The sequence below is a fragment of the Thalassophryne amazonica genome, chromosome 16 (assembly GCF_902500255.1).
Source record: "Thalassophryne amazonica chromosome 16, fThaAma1.1, whole genome shotgun sequence".
In the NCBI taxonomy this organism is placed as follows: domain Eukaryota; kingdom Metazoa; phylum Chordata; class Actinopteri; order Batrachoidiformes; family Batrachoididae; genus Thalassophryne; species Thalassophryne amazonica.
This window is the reverse complement of record NC_047118.1, coordinates 23,790,376-23,811,417: the sequence shown is the minus strand read 5'-3', so window position 1 is coordinate 23,811,417 and position 21,042 is coordinate 23,790,376. Positions and strand designations below refer to the sequence as shown.

Here is a 21,042-nt window from a genome sequence, read left to right as displayed (position 1 = left end):
CAGGGCGAGCTTAGAGAGCAAGAGAAAGAGCAGTGCGCAGACAGCGATAAAATAATTCAAAGACAGAGAGGAAAAGATGAATGAGTTTGAAAGGAAATGGAGAAAGCAGGCGAGAAAGGTGCCAGAAGTATTTCAGAAAACATCAGTGAGACAGAAGTAAGGCAGCCTGAAAGAGGACAGGCTGTGGCGTTTTATGTTACAGTCTTCTGGAGGAGGAAAAATGCTGTGTTGAGCTCATGAACATGTGTCGTATGTCTGCTGGGGCCTGTGGAACAGAAACAAACTCTTTACACACAAATGCTTCATACTGAACATGAACTTGACCCTGTGTGCACCAGTGGTGGGCACATTTCCACTAATTCGCTAATTATCAAAGCTAATGTTTTCATTATGGGATTAGTTTTTCAGATAACTTTGAAAACCATCAGCGGACTAATTATCTTCCAATAAATTTTAGACCGCTAACCTATTTTTGCAGACGTGGTGAATAAAGCTTAACAGTTATAAGCAGTTGAAGTCTGAAATAAAAGATTTGTGTACCTACCTGTTAAATGTTTTGTAGTAGATGCACAGTTCTAGCCTCTGCTAACAGAGGAGAGCTGGTTCCAGGAGAAAACACTCTGTCCTCTGCAAGCAAAGGAGCACTGGTTACAAAAAAGAAAAAAAAACACAAAAGAAAAAGATTACTTCTTTTGACGCCATACTGATATGCTGGCAATATCATCCAAGTCATTCAGAGGCATACAGTTTTAACTTATGGTTACAATTTTAACCAAACTAATTTCAGACAAGTTATTTAAATTAACGTCATGTCTGAAGTTTTATAAAGTGAAAATAACAGATATATGTTTAGTTTTAAAGTAATGCACTAATTTTGAAGGTTTTAGTGTGGACATGCTGTGTCCAGCTGCATTACGGGTAATCTTAGTACATTCACAACAGAAGAAATGCATTTGAGACGCTCTGATCAGGCTCCACACAGACAACAGCATTAAACTCTTTGTATATTGTGTCTAAAACTCTCGTAGAATCAAATCAGGATTCTCTGGGTTTATAGACATTATTATTGAGTTTGTTTTATGTAAAAATGCCAGAAGAAGCCCAGATTGCTTCTCCATTATTTTCAATTGTAATTACTGTGCACTGCAATTTGCTTCCTGTTTGCTCTTTAGAGTCCTGCTTATGTCAAACTGTCTGTCGTCTTTGTTCCAGAGTAATGTTGTAATGATTGAGTAATGATGTCTGAAATTCAGTTTGTGTTTATTGAATTCCACACATCTTAAATGTAGCGGACACAGATTATCTGGACGCCAGCAGATGGCAGTGTTCTATTTATTTTGACCCCAGTTATATCAGACGGTTGTCTATTCACAACTTGACTTTTTGGCTTTTTGCAAATGGCTTTTTTTATACAAATAAAAAAAGGCAGATTTTACAAAAAGCATATTTATATGTAAACACCAGCGCACACACACTTCACATTAACATGTTTATTTTTACACAGAATGAATGAGTCAACCAATCAGTGTTAGCAGAGGCTCATTTACTTGGCATCTGTCTGTGTTTGTTACAAAACAGTGCATTATTTAAAATTAAAAGGTGTGTGTGGGTGTGGTTGAGGCTGAGCTTAGCTTAGCCTAGCCTAGCCCCTCTCAAAAGGCAAATCATTTTACTGAAAGTGTTTGAAACGGTGAAACGACTTCTGAAGCAATTGTTTTAGTATTTCTAGCAGGTGCTTTTTCACACAGTTGTTTCTATAATATTTTAAAACAGTGATATTTTTTCTGAAGCAATTACAACACCTGGCAAAAATTATGGAATCAGCGGCCTCGGAAGATGTTCATTTAGTTGTTTAATTTTGTAGAAAAAAAGCAGATCACAGACATGACACAAAACTAAAGTCATTTCAAATGGCAACTTTCTGGCTTTAAGAAACACTATAAGAAATCAGGAAAAAAAATTGTGGCAGTCAGTAATGGTTACTTTTTTAGACCAAGCAGAGGGAAAAAAGTATGGAATCACTCAATTCTGAGGAAAAAATTATGGAATCATGAAAAACAAAAGAACGCTCCAACACATCACTAGTATTTTGTTGCACCACCTCTGGCTTTTATAACAGCTTGCAGTCTCTGAGGCATGGACTTAATGAGTGACAAACAGTACTCTTCATCAATCTGGCTCCAACTTTCTCTGATTGCTGTTGCCAGATCAGCTTTGCAGGTTGGAGCCTTGTCATGGGCCATTTTCTTCAACTTCCACCAAAGATTTTCAATTGGATTAAGATCCAGACTATTTGCAGGCCATGATATTGACCCTATGTGTCTTTTTGCAAGGAATGTTTTCACAGTTTTTGCTCTATGGCAAGATGCATTATCATCTTGAAAAATGATTGCATCATCCCCAAACATCCTTTCAATTGATGGGATAAGAAAAGTGTCCAAAATATCAACGTAAACTTGTGCATTTATTGATGATGTAATGACAGTGCCTTTACCTGACATGCAGCCCCATATCATCAATGACTGTGGAAATTTACATGTTCTCTTCAGGCAGTCATCTTTATAAATCTCATTGGAACCGCACCAAACAAAAGTTTCAGCATCATCACCTTGCTCAATGCAGATTTGAGATTCATCACTGAATATGACTTTCATCCAGTCATCCACAGTCCACGATTGCTTTTCCTTAGCCCATTGTAACTTTGTTTTTTTTCTGTTTAGGTGTTAATGATGGCTTTCGTTTAGCTTTTCTGTATGTAAATCCCATTTCCTTTAGACGGTTTCTTACAGTTCGGTCACAGACGTTGACTCCAGTTTCCTCCCATTCGTTCCTCATTTGTTTTGTTGTGCATTTTCAATTTTTGAGACATATTGCTTTAAGTTTTCTGTCTTGACGCTTTGATGTCTCCCTTGGTCTACCAGTATGTTTGCCTTTAACAACCTTCCCATGTTGTTTGTACTTGGTCCAGAGTTTAGACAGAGCTGACTGTGAACAACATCTTTTGCAACATTGCGTGATGATTTACCCTCTTTAAGAGTTTGATAATCCTCTCCTTTGTTTCAATGGACATCTCTCGTGTTGGAGCCATGATTCATGTCAGTCCACTTGGTGCAACAGCTCTCCAAGGTGTGATCACTCCTTTTTAGATGCAGACTAACGAGCAGATCTGGTTTGATGCAGGTGTTAGTTTTGGGGATAAAAATTTACAGGGTGAATCCATAATTTTTTCCTCAGAATTGAGTGATTCCATATATTTTTTTTCCCTCTGCTTGGTCTAAAAAAGTAACCGTTACTGACTGCCACAATTATTTTTCCTGAATTCTTATAGTGTTTCTTACAGCCAGAAAGTTGCCATTTGAAATGACTTTAGTTTTGTGTCATGTCTGTGATCTGCTTTTCTTCTACAAAATTAAACAACTGAATGAACATCCTCCGAGGCCGGTGATTCCATAATTATTGCCAGGGGTTGTAGTTTATGTGGGGTTTCCAGCATTTTGAAAAAAATTAATTGTTTTCTGAAGCAATTGTTTCATTTAGCATTTAAGTATTTTGAAACATTTTCTGTGAAAAAATAATTTTCACATTTCTAGCATTTTTAAATTCAACTCAATTCAGGTCACTGTATATAATGAAAAAAAAATAACACAAGTTGGCATAACTTAACAAAGGTAACCTTACCCACCCAAGAGTAAATTGTTTTCAAAAACAATAGTTTAATTTGGTTTTTAAGTGAATCATTTTCTGAAACAATTAGCTAATGTGATGTACTTACTGCATTTCATATCAGTGAACTGTTTGAGTAAATAATAAACAGCAAATCTTATTTAGTCTGCACCATTTTGAAACTGGGATTTACATTTAAAAATTGTTCAACTTCCATAACAATTTTCTGTAGCAGCTGTTTCACAGTGTAATTTGGGCATTTGGAAACAGCTGCTGAAACAATAATTGAATTCAGTGTTTCAACCTCTTGAAACTGAGTCATTTTGAAGCAATTATTTCATTCAGTATTTTGAAGGTTTCAATTCAGTGACTGATGAAAAAAATTGATTGATTTGGTTCAGAAAGCCTTGTTTCTGCCATGAAACAAGCAATTGTTCCATTCAGTGCTGAGAGCATTTCAAAACAGCACATTATTTTCAGAAGAAATCATCGAATTTAGTGTTTCTACTACTTCTGAAACAACTGTTTCATTCAGAGTTCAGAGCATTTCAAATTGTCAAATTTCAAATTGAGCTTTGTCAACAGCATCTCATTGAAATCTGTAAACCAACACTTTCTAACGCTTTTTATTACAGTTTAATGGCTCCTTTTTACCCATTTAAATGATTTTAGCAGTAAAAGTTGGGCTTGTTGGCAAGTTCAGGAGGAGCTCGCTCACACTACACGGTGCTTCTTTTTTTGTGCTGTTGTCAGATTTTATTTGTATCTGTTTGCTGCTCTTCATCTGGTTTTGTAGTCACTCGAGATCCGTTGTTAATTTGTCTTCTTGGCGTGAACAAAGACTTGGGCGAATTCAAATGAGCTGACTTGTAAAGCTTTTCACCACTTTGACTTGAAATGAAGCGATTCCAGGTGAGGGCAAATGCTAATAATCAGAAAGTGAAAAAAGCAACATACCAAAGGAGAGTCTGAATGATTCTATGATTAGCACAACGGCAGAAAAATCAGTGTTCGAGGCTTTGATATGAACTCAGGGTTGTTTTTGTTTTTTCTGTTTATCATCAGAGGAGTCAACTTTCTTTTCAGATCATCTCTGTTCGAACCCACCTGCTGTAATATTTCATTTCCCTCCATAGTGTTAAAAACACTGACACTGAAAGAGCTCACATCAAAAGAAAGAAATTAGAAGAAGAAAACTCAGAGCAGTGATGAGTAAATGTCAGATTTTTTGCAGCAAATGTCTCAACTATTCAAGCCTCCTCCACTAGGGGGCGATGATGTGCACATGCAAAATCAAATACTATTGATTGAAAATAAATAAATAAAAATCCAAAATATTCAAGTCACTTCTGGGAGCATTCATTGGTGCCATACATTGCCAAATCCACCACACCATGGACCCACCGTTGGACCTGGATGACAACCACCCAAGCAGACAACTGGTCCATCTCATGTGCCCTTTGGAAAGTATCCGTCTCTCTGCTGCAGCCAGGTGAAATGTGGGCATCCTTTTGGCCTTGTTCAAGCTCTGGGGCCTCAACACTGAGGCACCTGCTTACTAGATCATCCAACAAGAACCACAGCACATGACTAAAATGTCATATATGATGCTCCCTCACAATGCGAGTGATACTCCTCATCTGAGTCATTCCAGCAGTGCCCAGGGATTCTCTGAAATGAACTAGTACCACTGACACCTAGTCAACACCTCGGGTCAAACTTTGATTAGCATACAGTAAGACAGGAAGCATCACGTCCTAAAAGACTTGGAGCTTCGTTCTCCTGCAAATTTATGACTCCATAAGATCTTCCCAAACTTCTCAAAGGCCGACGATCCCAAAACATAAATGTCACTGCCAAGAAAAGTGAATGTCTCAACAAGTGAAATATAGCAAAATAAAATTTTGCATGCAGCTTTCTATCAGCCCTTGTTTTGATTGGATAGTTTTCATGTGCATGGGACACCAAATATCACATGAATCACACAGAAGAAAGCTGTCAAATTTTTCTTTCTTTCATGGTGTGGGCGACTATGAATGTAACAAAGTAGGACTTTATATGATAGGAGGAGCTAGTTGATAAGCAAATAACATTTTATGAGATTAAGTGATGGATACGTCGTGTAAGACAGGTTGTATCATCAACAACACTTTTGCACTACATCATAAAATGTTTTAATTGTGTTGGCAGTGATGTTGTTTGCATTGTTCTAATCTTTCTCTAAAAAAATAAAAAATGCCTGTTCATTTTTTTTGTCATTTTCCTCTCGTATGGTATTGAATATTGAGTATTTTCTGGGTATCAGTATTAAGTTTGAAATTCTAGTATTGTGGCAATCCTATGTTTAATTGAGCTTTTTCAAATATTCCAAAAAACAAGGTAAAAACTTGAAGACTCAATCTTTCACTTAAATACTCTGTTACTCTATATAAAGTATGGCATTTGTCATACACACGGTCATCCAATCATCTTATTGATCGTCCCAGTGTATAGACCTTTTTGATTTTCTCATTTAGTGTAGAGTTCAGGTGACCATTACTCTGAGCTTCATGTACATCTTAATGTTGGATTACACAGTTCTAACCAAAAGGTCAAATGTACCTTATCTTCCCGAAAAATGTGTTGCAAAAGTCCAGAATTACAGAACACTCTACTTACAAAATTGATTGATCTTCATAAATTTCCTGCTGCCACAGGACAGACAATGAGGCCCACTACTTCATTTTAAATTCATTACACTCCAAATAAAATCCAATTTAGTTTTCTAAATGGGCTTATTTAGGCATTGCACATTGGGAGACAGATTGTTTTTGGAAAGGTACTTTATTAGAGGCATGATCTCAAGTGACACAGAAGGCTAATTTCCTTGGTTTATTAGTTTTACAAGAGTGGAAGATGCACTGTGACTCTGTTCCATCTCGTTGCAGATCTGGTGCTCTTTCTTTATTGCTGTTTTGTAAGAGATGTGTGGTGTAGACGTTCAACAAAAGTACACTGTGAATTAGGAGCAACTCCACCCTCAGCATGAAAAATCACTAGACAGGTACCAACAGGGTAGAAGGACTGTAGCCACAGTGGTTATTGAGCCAAAAACCCAGGTGTAGAAAGACTTTGTAGAGGCCATGGAGAATGACCTTGGGTCAGCCTCAAAACGATTGTGGCAAACTGTTCGGCCAAATCAGGAAAAAAAAAAGGTAGTTCTTAGCCAAGGAAATGTGGAGAGCTACTGATATCATCAGATGGTGGAAAGACCACTTTGAGGCTCTTCTCAATCCTACTGACATGCCCTCTTTTGAGGAGGCAGGGATGGAAAACTTGGGTGGATCTGGTGCCTCTCCCCATGCAGAAGTCACCAAGGTAGTAAAAAAACTACTCAGTGTCAAGTTGCCGGGAGCAGATGAGATGCTGAAGTCTCTGGATGTTATTGGGCCATCAACAATGTTACATGGAATTCTGTGATAGTACCTCTGGATTGGCAAACTGCAGGGGTGGTCCCCATCTTTAAAAAATGGGATCAAAGAGTATGTTCTAATTACAGTGGGATCACACTCCTCAGCCTCCATGGGAAAATGAATCCCAGGGTACTGGAGAGAAAACTTGGACCATTAGTTGAACCTCTGATTCAGGAGGAACAATGCTGATTCCCTCCAGGTCATAGAACAGTGGACCAAGTCTTTACCCTCGCAAGGATATTAGAAGGGTTAGGGTGTATGACCAACCAGTCTACATGTGATTGTAGACTTGAAAAAGGCATATGCCCATGTCCCTAGGAGTGTCCTGTGCTGTTACAGGGTGACGGAACAGCTATAACATGTGATCTGATCTCCATACAACCAAAGTAAGAGCTGTCTGCATTCTCCCCAACACATCAGACTTTCTCCCGGTGAGCGGTGGACTTCACCAGGGCTGCCCCTCATCACCAGTCTTGTTTGTGATGTTCATAGACAGGATTGCAAGGCGCAGTCAGGGACTGGAGGGTGTCCAGTTTGTTGACCTCAGAATTACATCTCTGCTTTTTCCTGATGATGTGGTTCTGTTGGCTTCATCAGGTTTGAGGTGGAGTGTGAAGTAACTGGGATGAAGATCAGCACCTCCAAATCTGAGACCACCTTTTTCCAACAGAGGAAAACTGTGGCTTGTCCCCTCTGGGTCAGAGGAGCGTTATCGCCCCAAGTCAAAGAGTTTCAGTATCTCAGGGCCTTGTCGATGGAATGTGAGTTTGATTGGGGCTGCGTCTGATGTTTTGCAGACACTGTATCAGACTGTCGTGGTGAAGAAAGAGCTGAGCCAGAAGGTGATACACTCAATGTACCAGACAATTCACTATGAATTTTGGGTAATAACTAAAAGAACGAGGTCACAGATACAAGCGGGTATTGTCAGGTATTTGGGCTTGCCCTGTCGGACATGGTGAGAAGGTTGACTATCCAGGAGGGATTCAGAGTAAAGCTACTGCTTCCTTGCATCAAAGTGAGCCAGCTGAGGTGGTTCAGACATCTGGTGAGGAGGCTCCCTGGTCGTCTCCTAAGGGAGGTCTTCCAGGCATGTCCAAATACAAAGAGGTCCTGGGGTAGACCCAGGACACGCTGGACGGATTATATTCGCCAGAGGGATTGGGAATACCTCAGGATCCTCCAGGAAGAGTTGGAGAACTTGGCCAAGGATTGAAAGGTGTGGGTTGAGTTGCTTGATTGACTGCCACCACAACCTGGGCCCAGAGAAGTGGCAGAAAATGAATGAAAGTAAAACTTGTTCTTTTATTAAAATACTAAATGTATGCAACAGACTGCATCACTTTGGACTATACACCTCACTTCAGTTGGAACTGAGTGTGAGTCTGTGGTTTTTGACAGAAATAGACAAACATCTCTCTCCATCATATACAGTCTATGTAGCAATGTTGCACTCACGTGGGATGTGTGATCCTCTTATTTTCACTGTGTAATTTTCTGCTGTAATGATGGGGAGAACATAATATCAGAAACAGAAACTAATCCTGCAGAGTGTACAAGCTGTGAGGTGGCCTGCTCACACCAAAAATACAAAACACCAATTTTTACATTTACACCAACCCCACAGTGCCAAACCACATGTTCTGTTTTAATGGACATGCAGTCATTTGTAAAACAGGCATGTCACGCATTTGCACAGAACTGTATTGCCTAATCTTAAATTTGAAGGTTGTAATTGGTTAGTTCATGCAAATGTTAAATTTCGAAAGGGCTTTTTCTTTATTTTCACACCCCATTTTTACGTCGAGGGCCCACAACTTCTCAGTCTTGAGACCACTTGTGCTCATGTGGGTATGTTGTCTTAAATGAGGTGTTGTCTGTCAGGTGCAAAGCCGGCATGTTCACATCATCTTACACAAAAAAGCATTTGCCCTTTCGGCCTGCAAATACAAATAATAATAATAGGGGCATTTATTGTCATTACACATAGATGAATACATACAATGAAATTTGTCCTCTGTCCTTCCTTCAGCTGAAACAGGAAGAACCAATAGCCAATCAGGGTGCATTTGTATATCACGTGATGCATCTGAACCAATGGGCAACGAGAAAACTCAACCTTCAGATTATGAAGGGTATGAGTTTTCTCATTGCCAATTGGTGATGATGATGATGATTGTGATGATGGCGTTTGTGATTGATGATTAAGGTATGATTATGATGGTGATAGGTGATGATGATAGTGGTGGTGGTTATGACTAAGGTTATGATGGCGATATCTATGATGATGGCGATATTTATGTTGATGATGGCATTTGTGATTAAGGTGATGGTGATTGTGATTGTGGTGATGGTGATTATTGTGATTAAGATATGATTTTGATGATGATGGATGATAGGTGATGATGGTAATTATGACAAAGGTTATGATGGTGATATCGATGATGATGATGATGGCTATTTATGAATAAGGTGATGATGATAATGGTGATGATGGTGATTGTGATTAAGGTGATGATGATGATTGTCATTAAGATTATGATGATGATTATGACTAAGGTTATGATGGTGATATCGATGATGATGGCGATATCGATGATGATGATGATAATGATAGCAGTTTTGCTGGTCATGTTCAACAAACAAGTGTCTTATGTGAAAAATAAACAAAATTAGATGTGTTCAAATGTCAGGAGTATGTATTTAGTTTGTGCACTTGAATCAAAGTTTTTTTTATTTTTGCTTTTTTGTGTGGTGTTGTCAGCTTGTTTTTCTTTAACTTTTTCAGTTTCTGAATTCTTTCTTATATACTTCTACTGTGTTTTGGAGTCTTCTATTGTACTCTGGAAGCAGCTTTCATTCACACTTTGGCCCACTTTGGCTCCTTACAGTCTGAGGAGCGGCCCCTCCCCCTCACTAAATTAATATGGTAAACAGTGCTTTACGTCGGAGGGAGAGAGCCACAGAGTAATCCAGTAACATTCACATGCAAACTAGTGGAGCAATCCTGATAGTTACACACTTTGTTTGAGCACATGAGATTGTCATCAGAAGCTCTCCGTCTGCTCTGTCTGCTTTCACTGATCGCTGTGCGTAATGGCGCAGGGTGCATTGGTGCAGCCAGGGGGCTATTCAAATGGGCCAACTAGTAAGATATCACTCCTGAAAATGATCTTTGGCTTATCATATGAGGTAAATCTGCCCTACGATTGGATTTTGGAAAACCATGTGACGGTGAACAAATTCTGATTGGAAACTCACATTGCACATGTCATCACACAGCTTCTATGAGTAGTACAAAGATGGCCGACGGCTGGCTCGAAAGTCCGCAGAGTTAACGGCAAAAAAAGTAAGTTTCTATCTCATATCATTAAAAAGTTATTTATAATTTAGTAAAACTTGGTCTTAGCCGTCGTATACGACGGCATCAGCCCCAGAAGTTTAAGATATAATGTAAATACGAGGTCTGTTAGAAAAGTATCCGACCTTTTTATTTTTTTTCAAAAACCATATGGATTTGAATCACGTGTGATTGCGTCAGACAAGCTTGAACCCTCGTGCGCATGCGTGAGTTTTTCATGCCTGTCGGTTGCGTAATTCGCCTGTGAGCAGGCTTTGAGTGAAGTGTGGTCCACCCCTCTCGTCTATTTTTTATTGCGAATAAATGTCTGAATGATTTGGAGCTTTGCTGCATCAATTTTTTTCCAGAAACTGTGAGAAACCTCCAGGTGGACACCATTTGGAAAATTAATATGGCTTTCAGGGACGATATTATGGGGATTACACAGATTAAGGAGTGATCCAGACGGTTTAAAGACCGCCCACAACTGCTGAGAGCGCGGCGCGCTCCCAGTCCCCATTGACAGGCTGACACCCCGCTGGAACAACCAGATAATTTCCAACGTGAAGGCTTTGTTGATCCGGGACCTCATCTGACTTTCACAAAAAGGCTGAAGATGTGGATATCATCACTTTTTGGTACATTCCGCCGTTACAGGAGTTTTTTCATGGAAAGAAAAGCGGAGGGACGCACCACGGCTCCGTTCATTACGCGGGACAAAACCACCTCGGTGTTGGTCTCTCAGGTCAGCTTTCAGGTGGATTTCAGACGGATTCCGGTTGCTTTCCAGTCGTGTGAATATCCGATTATGATTGTGCATGAGCTGGACATGCCAGAACATGTCCTGTGAGGCTTCATCATGGCGTTGCTTTGCACCAAGCGGCTGCACCGCGACGCGCGGAACTCCTCCGCACGTCTGTCTTAATGTGCCAGAAAAGTGCTGATGTCCACGTCTTTTCACAATTCCTGTGCTAGTCAGATGACATACCGGATCAAGACGGTGTCCAGTTTAAAAATGAACGGCACATTCCACTGTTACAGGAGTTTTTGTCATGGAAAGAGAAGCTGCTCCACCGCGCGTCGCGGTGCAGCCGCTCGGGGCAAAGCAACGCCGTGATGAAGCCTCACGGGACATGTTCTGGCATGTCCAGCTCATGCACAATCACAATCGGATAATCACACGACTGAAAAGCAACCGACAGCCGTCTGAAATCCACTTGAAAGCTGACCTGAGAGACCAACACCGAGGTGGTTTTGTCCCGCGTAATGAACGGAGCCATGGTGCGTCCCTCCGCTTTTCTTTCCATGAATAAAACTCCTGTAACTTTGGAATGTACCGAAAAAGTGATGATGTCCACATCTTCAGCCTTTTTGTGAAAGTCAGACGAGGTCCCGGATCAACAAAGCCTTCACGTTGGAAATTATCTGGTTGTTTCAGCGGGGTGTCAGCCTGTCGATGGGGACTGGGAGCGCGCCGCGCTCTCAGCAGTTGTGGGCGGTTTTAAACCGTCTGGATCACTCCTTAATCTGTGTAATCCCCATAAAATCGTCCCTGAAAGCCATACTAATTTTCCGAACGGTGTCCACCTGGAGGTCTCTCACAGTTTCTGGAAAAAATTGATGCAGCAAAGCTCCAAATCGTTCAGACATTTATTCGCAATAAAAAATAGACGAGAGGGGTGGACCACACCTCACTCAAAGCCTGCTCACAGGCGAATGACGCAACCGACAGGCGTGAAAAAACTCACGCATGCGCACGATGGTTCAAGCTTGTCTGACGCAATCACACGTGATTCAAATCCATATGGTTTTTGAAAAAAATTAAAAAGTCGGATACTTTTCTAACAGACCTAGTATATATTAAATGGGGTTTTCAATGTTAAATTTAAATGGCCACAAAATCTGCGATCAGATTAGGACCAAACTTTGTCAGTTGATACAACACACCATCCTTCATAGAGTCCTCAAATATGAAAGAAATGTGATTTTTTTTTTTTTTTTTTTTGACAGTTATGAATGAGAATTTGTTCAATGTTAAAGGATAGGAATTTTCCAAGATTTTTCTGGACTTTGACCTATGGCCTTGAAAATTGAATCACTTCTTGCCTATCAGGATACGAATCATCTGTAGAAATTTCACAATGATATATGAAAAACTGTGGGTTACAGGCTGTTCACAAACAAATGGGCGAAAACATGTCAGATTGCACCAGATTAAATCACTTAAATTTTTAGAAAATTTCACTGAGTGATACTACGCATCTTAGTCTCTTTTAGTAACCACTCATCTGATACAAAGTTTTTCCAGCGGTACCCAAGGATCCTCCAGTATTCAGTCAGCTTTGTTCACTGTTGAAAGTCCTCTTTTCACAACCATAAAGCAAGCAAGGTAGCGCCAGGACCCTGAAGACTTGGACCTTTGTTTACCTGCAAAGATATCAGCATCACCAAACACCTCTGTTCAGTGACCTCATGACTCCAAGAGCTCTTCACAGGCACCTCCCGATCTCAAAAGCCAAGGACACCGATACAAGTATGTCACTGCAGGTTCAGCACTTTCACCACATATGTGATAGGTTAGAAGGATAGCACGCCTTTAAACACTATGCTCAGGACAGCGCCAATAAATAATGATAACTCATAAGGTGATGTCATATTAAAAATAGTTAAAAATAGGAAAGTTCTTAAAATGTTAAAAAGGTTTGTAATAAATATACATTTACATAAAAGCCTTCAGAACAATATAAATACAGTTAAGAGTTGGTTAAAAGTATGTAAAGTATGTTATTCTTTATTTTTTCTAAATGTTTTGTAATTCTATTCAAAGGAATTGTGACCGCATTCTCGGAAATCGTCTAGTAATCCTGGGGGATCCTTTATTTTTACAACTTGTAATGTCTTCCCACACCACTGGAGTGATTTCGCGGGGTTTCTCCTCATTGCAATAAACCTCTGCGTGGGAGAAACAACCCGAAATAACTCTCGTGATCATTTCTCTCATATTTTCAGGTAAACGTCTCCCAGTGTTCTGAACATATTGTGTGCATAGTTAGGGTATTTTTCTGTTTGTATTGCATGCAGGAGTGAAGCTAAAGAAATGTTTTCATGTATGTTTTAAGGGTTTAAAATATGTTTCTGCACGTGAACTTATCGTGAGTCTGCCATTTTGTGTTGGGGAAAGGACGAGGAAATGATGATTGGTCATGTTTTAGATTGCAATAAACCTCTGCGTGGGAGAAACAACCCGAAATAACTCTCGTGATCATTTCTCTCATATTTTCAGAGGTACTGCAGCATATTACCCCATATCCTGGGTACAACATTTGGAGGCACCGCTGGGATTGCTGCTTAGATGTCCGATGTCCACAGCCTGTACGTCGTAGTCTGAGCCTGCTAAATCCCCCACATCACCCAGGCAGCCTACAGTGAGGAAGGTGTTGCGGTTAAGGAGAGCTGGCAGCTGTGCTCCAGTCCACGCATCCTGAGGCCGACCAGAGATCACCAGGAGCTGCACGGATCCCACAGCTTGGTCTCCCCTGTACCTGCAAAAGTTCCTCCTGTCTACTGCCAAAATGTCACTGCTGGAACAGCAACAAGAACAAATCGTGCATGGAGTGCACACTTTGCCTAAAGAACAGTTAGTGTCCATCTGTGAGTTTCTTGGTATAGCAGGGAAAATAAAGGCTGACACAAAAACACGCCTGTCCCTGCTGACGCACATCCAGATGCATATTGAAAGAGAAGAAATGAAAGAATTGGAGGATGAAGGGATGTCTGAACTATTGTCACTGAAGAATAAGATTGCTGAAATAATAAGTGTTGAAAATGACTTACCTGGAGAAAATGTAAATGAAAGAGGAGACTCAGGGCGAACAGACCAGCCAACTACTACTCCACTGGTAGCAGAGACAGTTAATACAGTGAGAAGCGCAGTGGCTAATATTCAGTCCCAAACAAGTAACCGCCCTGTGAGTAGTGTGCCCAGTCAACAGCAACCAGGCGCCTATTGGCACAAAGATTTCAAAATATCAGGCCAAATAGGAGAGCCAGGCCAGAAGGATAAACTGACATTTTCCAGTCTTGCCCATCAGATTGAAAATGGACTGAGCAGAGGCTACTGGGAGCTTGACATTGTAGATGCTGTCATCAGGGCTATCTTGCCAGGTCTACAACTGCGCAGCTACCTGGAGGGGAAAGCCCAGCTCACTTTACCCACTCTACGCCACGTTCTTTGCTCTCATTTCCAGAAGAGTGCCACCGAACTCTACAAACAACTTGCTTCAGAGGTACAGAACTCTAAAGAGACTGCCCAGAATTTCCTGATAAGGGTCCTCGATTTAATGCAGAAAGTCTTATTTGCATCACAGGAGTCAGAGTCAGGTCTTAAGTATGACCCAGCACTAGTTCAGCGTATGTGCTTACACACCATACTGACAGGCCTTCAGAGTGACAGTGTCAGGATCGACATGCAGCCACTGCTCTTAGACTATGATACTCCCGATGAGCTCCTGCTAGAAAGATTAAACATAACTTGTGCTAATGAAGCAGAGAGGAAGCACAAGAAAAGGTATTTAGCCTCACAGTCAGCCACTAGTGTGAGTGCAGTTCAGTCAGAGGATACCGGACCTGTTAAAAATTCAGTAAAGGAAGTTAAAGCTAAAATCCCTCCTGAACTAGTCACAGAACTAGCAGATCTTAAGACAGATGTAGCCTCCCTGAAAGGTCTCAGTGCAGAGACAGCTCAAATTAAAGAGACACTACAACAGCCAGTGTCTAGTGCTCAGTTATACGCTCAGCCACCAGTTATGCAGTATGACCGGGACCCGCAGCGGTTTCACTTCTATCAGGGCCCCCACCAAAGACCACCACCCCCTCACTATCCACCACAGCACTACTAAGGTCACTCAGCTCGTCCAGAAAGGAGGTGCCATGCCTGCCAGCAGTCCGTAGCTAATGAGCGCTGCACCCACTGCTTCTTCTGTGGGAGTGAGGAACACTTCCAAGCTGGATGCAAAAACAGAGGCACAAAACCACCTCGAGAGAGACATTTAAACAGGCAATGATTACCACTGAGGGACGAGTGTTAACCATCGCTCACAGCAACATGTCCCAACAATGTGCCCACTGCAAACAAGAAAATCCAGACATGAGCTTGAGATGGTGTTCAGCGTGTAAAAATACATTTTATTGTTCTAAAGCATGTCAGAAGCAACACTGGATTGAACATAAGAGACAATGCAACAAGTCTAAGATAAACAATGAAAATGAGATGGTCCACATCCCACTGCCACCAGCCCAGGTGGGCAGACAGTGTTTGGTCAAGTGTCTCCTGGATGGCCACAGACTTCAGGCTTTGTGGGACTCAGGCTCACAAGTGTCAATCATTGACGAGAGATGGAAAGAGGACTACTTGCCACACCTAAAGCTGAGAGATGTTGCCGAGATTATGGACTCCACTGAACTGAGCCTCACTGTAGCCAATGGGACCAGCATGCCATACCTCGGGTGGATCGAGACTACATTCCACCTTGTTTCTGGGGCAGAACCACCTGAGAAAATGATCATCAATGTTGGTAATGAAAGGTTGTTACCTGTCGCACCCCATTATAGGTTAAAATGTCATTGAATGCATCTTGAATAAGACTGAAAAAGCTAAAGTATTCAGTACAATGAGAAAAGCATTCCCCAGCCTCAAAAGAAACAAGGTGAAAGCTTTCATTCAGGCTGTCAGTGCGAATACAGCAGATGAGTTTCAAGTGAAAACAAAAAAGGACTGTATTACTGTTCCTAAACAAAGTCATATCCAAGTGGAGTGCCGTGTAGCAGCACAGCCATTTAAACAAGACATGACTATGTTATTTGAGCCAGATTTAAACCCTCAGTGGCCAGACAATCTTGAGTTCTTTGACACAATGGTCAAAGTTAAAAAGGGCACTTTCAATCAATCAATCAATCAACTTTTTTCTTGTATAGCACTAAATCACAACAAACAGTTGCCCCAAGGCGCTCCACATTGCAAGGCAAGGCCATACAATAATTATGAAACACAGTCTACGTCTAAAGCAACATAACCAAGGGATGGTCCAGGGTCACCCGATCCAGCCCTAACTATAAGCCTTAGCGAAAAGGAAAGTTTTAAGCCTAATCTTAAAAGTAGAGAGGGTATCTGTCTCCCTGATCTGAATTGGGAGCTGGTTCCACAGGAGAGGAGCCTGAAAGCTGAAGGCTCTGCCTCCCATTCTACTCTTACAAACCCTAGGAACTACAAGTAAGCCCGCAGTCTGAGAGCGAAGCGCTCTAATGGGGTAATATGGTACTACGAGGTCCCTAAGATAAGATGGGACCTGATTATTCAAAACCTTATAAGTAAGAAGAAGAATTTTAAATTCTATTCTAGCATTAACAGGAAGCCAATGAAGGGAGGCCAACACGGGTGAGATATGCTCTCTCCTGCTAGTCCCCGTCAGTACTCTAGCTGCAGCATTCTGAACCAACTGAAGGCTTTTTAGGGAACTTTTAGGACAACCTGATAATAATGAATTACAATAGTCCAGCCTAGAGGAAATAAATGCATGAATTAGTTTTTCAGCATCACTCTGAGACAAGACCTTTCTGATTTTAGAGATATTGCGTAAATGCAAAAAGGCAGTCCTACATATTTGTTTAATATGCGCTTTGAATGACATATCCTGATCAAAAATAACTCCAAGATTTCTCACAGTATTACTAGAGATCAGGGAAATGCCATCCAGAGTAACGATCTGGTTAGACACCATGCTTCTAAGATTTGTGGGGCCAAGTACAATAACTTCAGTTTTATCTGAGTTTAAAAGCAGGAAATTAGAGGTCATCCATGTCTTTATGTCTGTAAGACAATCCTGCAGTTTAGCTAATTGGTGCGTATCCTCTGGCTTCATGGATAGATAAAGCTGGGTATCATCTGCGTAACAATGAAAATTTAAGCAATACCGTCTAATAATACTGCCTAAGGGAAGCATGTATAAAGTGAATAAAATTGGTCCTAGCACAGAACCTTGTGGAACTCCATAATTAACTTTAGTCTGTGAAGAAGATTCCCCATTTACATGAACAAACTGTAATCTATTAGACAAATATGATTCAAACCACCGCAGCGCAAGTGCCTTTAATACCTATGACATGCTCTAATCTCTGTAATAAAATTTTATGGTCAACAGTATCAAAAGCAGCACTGAGATCTAACAGAACAAGCACAGAGATAAGTCCACTGTCCGAAGCCATAAGAAGATCATTTGTAACCTTCACTAATGCTGTTTCTGTACTATGATGAATTCTAAAACCTGACTGAAACTCTTCAAATAGACCATTCCTCTGCAGGTGATCAGTTAGCTGTTTTACAACTACCCTCTCAAGAATCTTTGAGAGAAAAGGAAGGTTGGAGATTGGCCTATAATTAGCTAAGATAGCTGGGTCAAGTGATGGCTTTTTAAGTAATGGTTTAATTACTGCCACCTTAAAGGCCTGTGGTACATAACCAACTAACAAAGATAGATTGATCATATTTAAGATCGAAGCATTAAATAATGGTAGGACTTCCTTGAGCAGCCTGGCAGGAATGGGGTCTAATAAGCATGTTGATGGTTTGGATGAAGTAACTAATGAAAATAACTCAGACAGAACAATCGGAGAGAAAGAGTCTAACCAAATACCGGCATCACTGAAAGCAGCCAAAGATAACGATACATCTTTGGGATGGTTATGAGTAATTTTTTCTCTAATAGTCAAAATTTTGTTAGCAAAGAAAGTCATGAAGTCATTACTAGTTAAAGTTAATGGAATACTCAGCTCAATAGAGCTCTGACTCTTTGTCAGCCTGGCTACAGTGCTGAAAAGAAACCTGGGGTTGTTCTTATTTTCTTCAATAGTGATGAGTAGAAAGATGTCCTAGCTTCACGAAGGGCTTTCTTATAGAGCAACAAACTCTTTTTCCAGGCTAAGTGAAGATCTTCTAAATTAGTGAGACGCCATTTCCTCTCCAACTTACGGGTTATCAGCTTTAAGCTACGAGTTTGTGAGTTATACCACGGAGTCAGACACTCTGATTTAAAGCTCTCTTTTTCAGAGGAGCTACAGCATCCAAAGTTGTCTTCAATGAGGATGTAAAACTATTGACAAGATACTCTACTCCCTTACAGAGTTTAGGTAGCTACTCTGCTCTGTGTTGGTATATGACATTAGAGAATGTAAAACTATTGACAAGATACTCTAACTCCCTTACAGAGTTTAGGTAGCTACTCTGCTCTGTGTTGGTATATGACATTAGAGAACATAAAGAAGGAATCATATCCTTAAACCTAGTTACAGCACTTTCTGAAAGACTTCTAGTGTAATGAAACTTATTCCCCACTGCAGGGTAGTCCATCAGGGTAAATGTAAATGTTATTAAAAAATGATCAGACAAAAGGGAGTTTTCAGGGAATACTGTTAAGTCTTCTATTTCCATACCATAATGTATAATAACTATCATCAATAATATTCAATAATAATAATATTATCAATAATAATAATATCATAACTGTGGATGTCTCTAACCCCATTGACCACGACATTGTTCTGGTAGGTCGTACTTTCGTTGGAACGGTACAGACTATAACAGCTGTTTTACCTGCCCAGATGTTTGAAAAAGCCACTGTAGCTACAAATAATCCCACCAGCACACAGCCTTCATCTTGCTCTGATGAGAAGTGGGATCCTCCTGTACATCTTGGCCACCTCAGTGAAGAACAGAGGGTCATAGTTAAGCAGATGCTCAGAGAATAATGTGACTCTTTCTCTAAAACAGACAATGACATAGGCTGCATTGAAAACTTGCAAATGACTATTTCACTCAAGGACAATGAGCCTGTCAAGCGCACATATATGTCAGTACCACGCCCCCTCTATCAGGAGATGAAAAGTTACCTGCATGATCTAATCGCACAAGGCTGGGTCAGAAAGTCAAACTCCTCATACTCCTCACCAGTCGTGTGCGTTAGAAAAAAGGATGGCACTTTGAGACTGTGTATAGATTATAGAGACTTGAATAGAAAAACCCATCCAGACCGCCAGCCCATCCCACGTGTCCAGGACATTATGGACAGTTTAGGTGGTAACTCTTGGTTCTCACTATTAGATCAGGGAAAAGCATACCACTAGGGGTTCATGTCAGAGGAAAGCCACCCACTCACTGCTTTTGTGACCTCATGGGGATTGTATGAGTGGATACGCATCCCCTTTGGACTAATGAATACCCCTGCAGCATTTCAACGCTGTATGGAGGAGTGCTTGGAGGGACTTCGCGACAACATATGCATCCCCTACCTGGACGACACACTGGTCTACAGCAAAACTTTCAAAGATCATGTGGAGGATGTGAGAAAAGTGCTCCAGCGGCTAAGAGACTTTGGTATTAAACTAAAGTCAAGTAAGTGTGACATTTTTAAACATGAAGTGCGCTACTTGGGTAGAATAGTGTCAGCAGAGGGCAGCAAAGTTGATCCTGCTGATTTTGAAGCTGTAAGAGCACTCAAGAACATTAAACCGCAAACTGTTGGTCAGTTCAGAAAGATGTTAGGCCTTCTATCATACTACAGGCAATACATAAAGGACTTTTCTTGAAAAGCAAACTGTCTATATGAACTGTTAAAAGCAGACAAGGACAACTGAAAACTTGACCACAAAGTCACAAAGCAAAAGAAGACAAGTCCCGTTGTGCCCTCATCCACACAAATAATGTGGACTGACAAACACCAAAGTGCACTCGAGGAACTAATTGACTGTCTGATGAACCCACCAGTGCTCGGCTTTCCAGATTTCACCCAGCCATTTATTGTACACACTGACGCCTCACACGAGGGACTCGGTGCAGTGCTGTACCAAAGACAAAATGATAAGCTGCGAGTTATTGTTTATGGCTCGCGCACATTAACAGCAGCTGAGTAAAACTACCACTTTCATGCAGGCAAGCTAGAGTTTTTAGCTTTAAAGTGGGCGATCACAGACAAATTTCGAGACTACTTATATTATGCCCCGTCATTCACTGTGTTTAGTGATAACAACCCATTAACTTATATTTTGTCCACTGCCAAACTGAATGCAACAACATCAAGATGGGTCGCAGAGCTCGCTGACTTTCATTTCACTATTAAGTACAAACCAGGAAAAGAAAATGGTGATGCTGATGCTTTGTCGAGAATGCCCCTTGATGTAGAGACTAATGAAAGACTGTTCTGAGGAACTCCCTCCTGACTCTGTTGCAGCTGCTATCCAGGCCATAGAGGCACAAAAGGAGACCCCTGCCACATGGTCAATGTTGGCCACAGCTTTGTCAGTCACAGCACAAGGTGTGTCAGCCGAAGCATCACTCGCACCCATCCCAAAAGAACAGCTAAGCCAAGCACAAAAGACTGATCCTGTTATTGGCCCTGTATTACAGCGCAAAATGTCAGATTCAAAGCCACTGACCAGAGAGCTAAGAACTTGCAGTCCAAAAACAAAATGCTTATTCAGAGAATGGGACAGGCTAGTGCTAGATAGTGATGGCATTTTGTACAGAACCACTTCTGTCCG

At 40.9% G+C, this 21,042-nt stretch overlaps 1 long non-coding RNA gene across 1 annotated transcript; it reads left to right on the top strand.

The window, feature by feature from the left end:
* Positions 1 to 13,319: 13,319 nt before the first annotated feature.
* On the top strand, positions 13,320 to 14,284 carry LOC117527691. The gene is made up of 2 exons (XR_004565588.1): positions 13,320 to 13,464; positions 13,739 to 14,284. It is a non-coding gene; the product is annotated as an uncharacterized LOC117527691 (long non-coding RNA).
* The last annotated feature ends 6,758 nt before the right edge of the window (positions 14,285 to 21,042 follow it).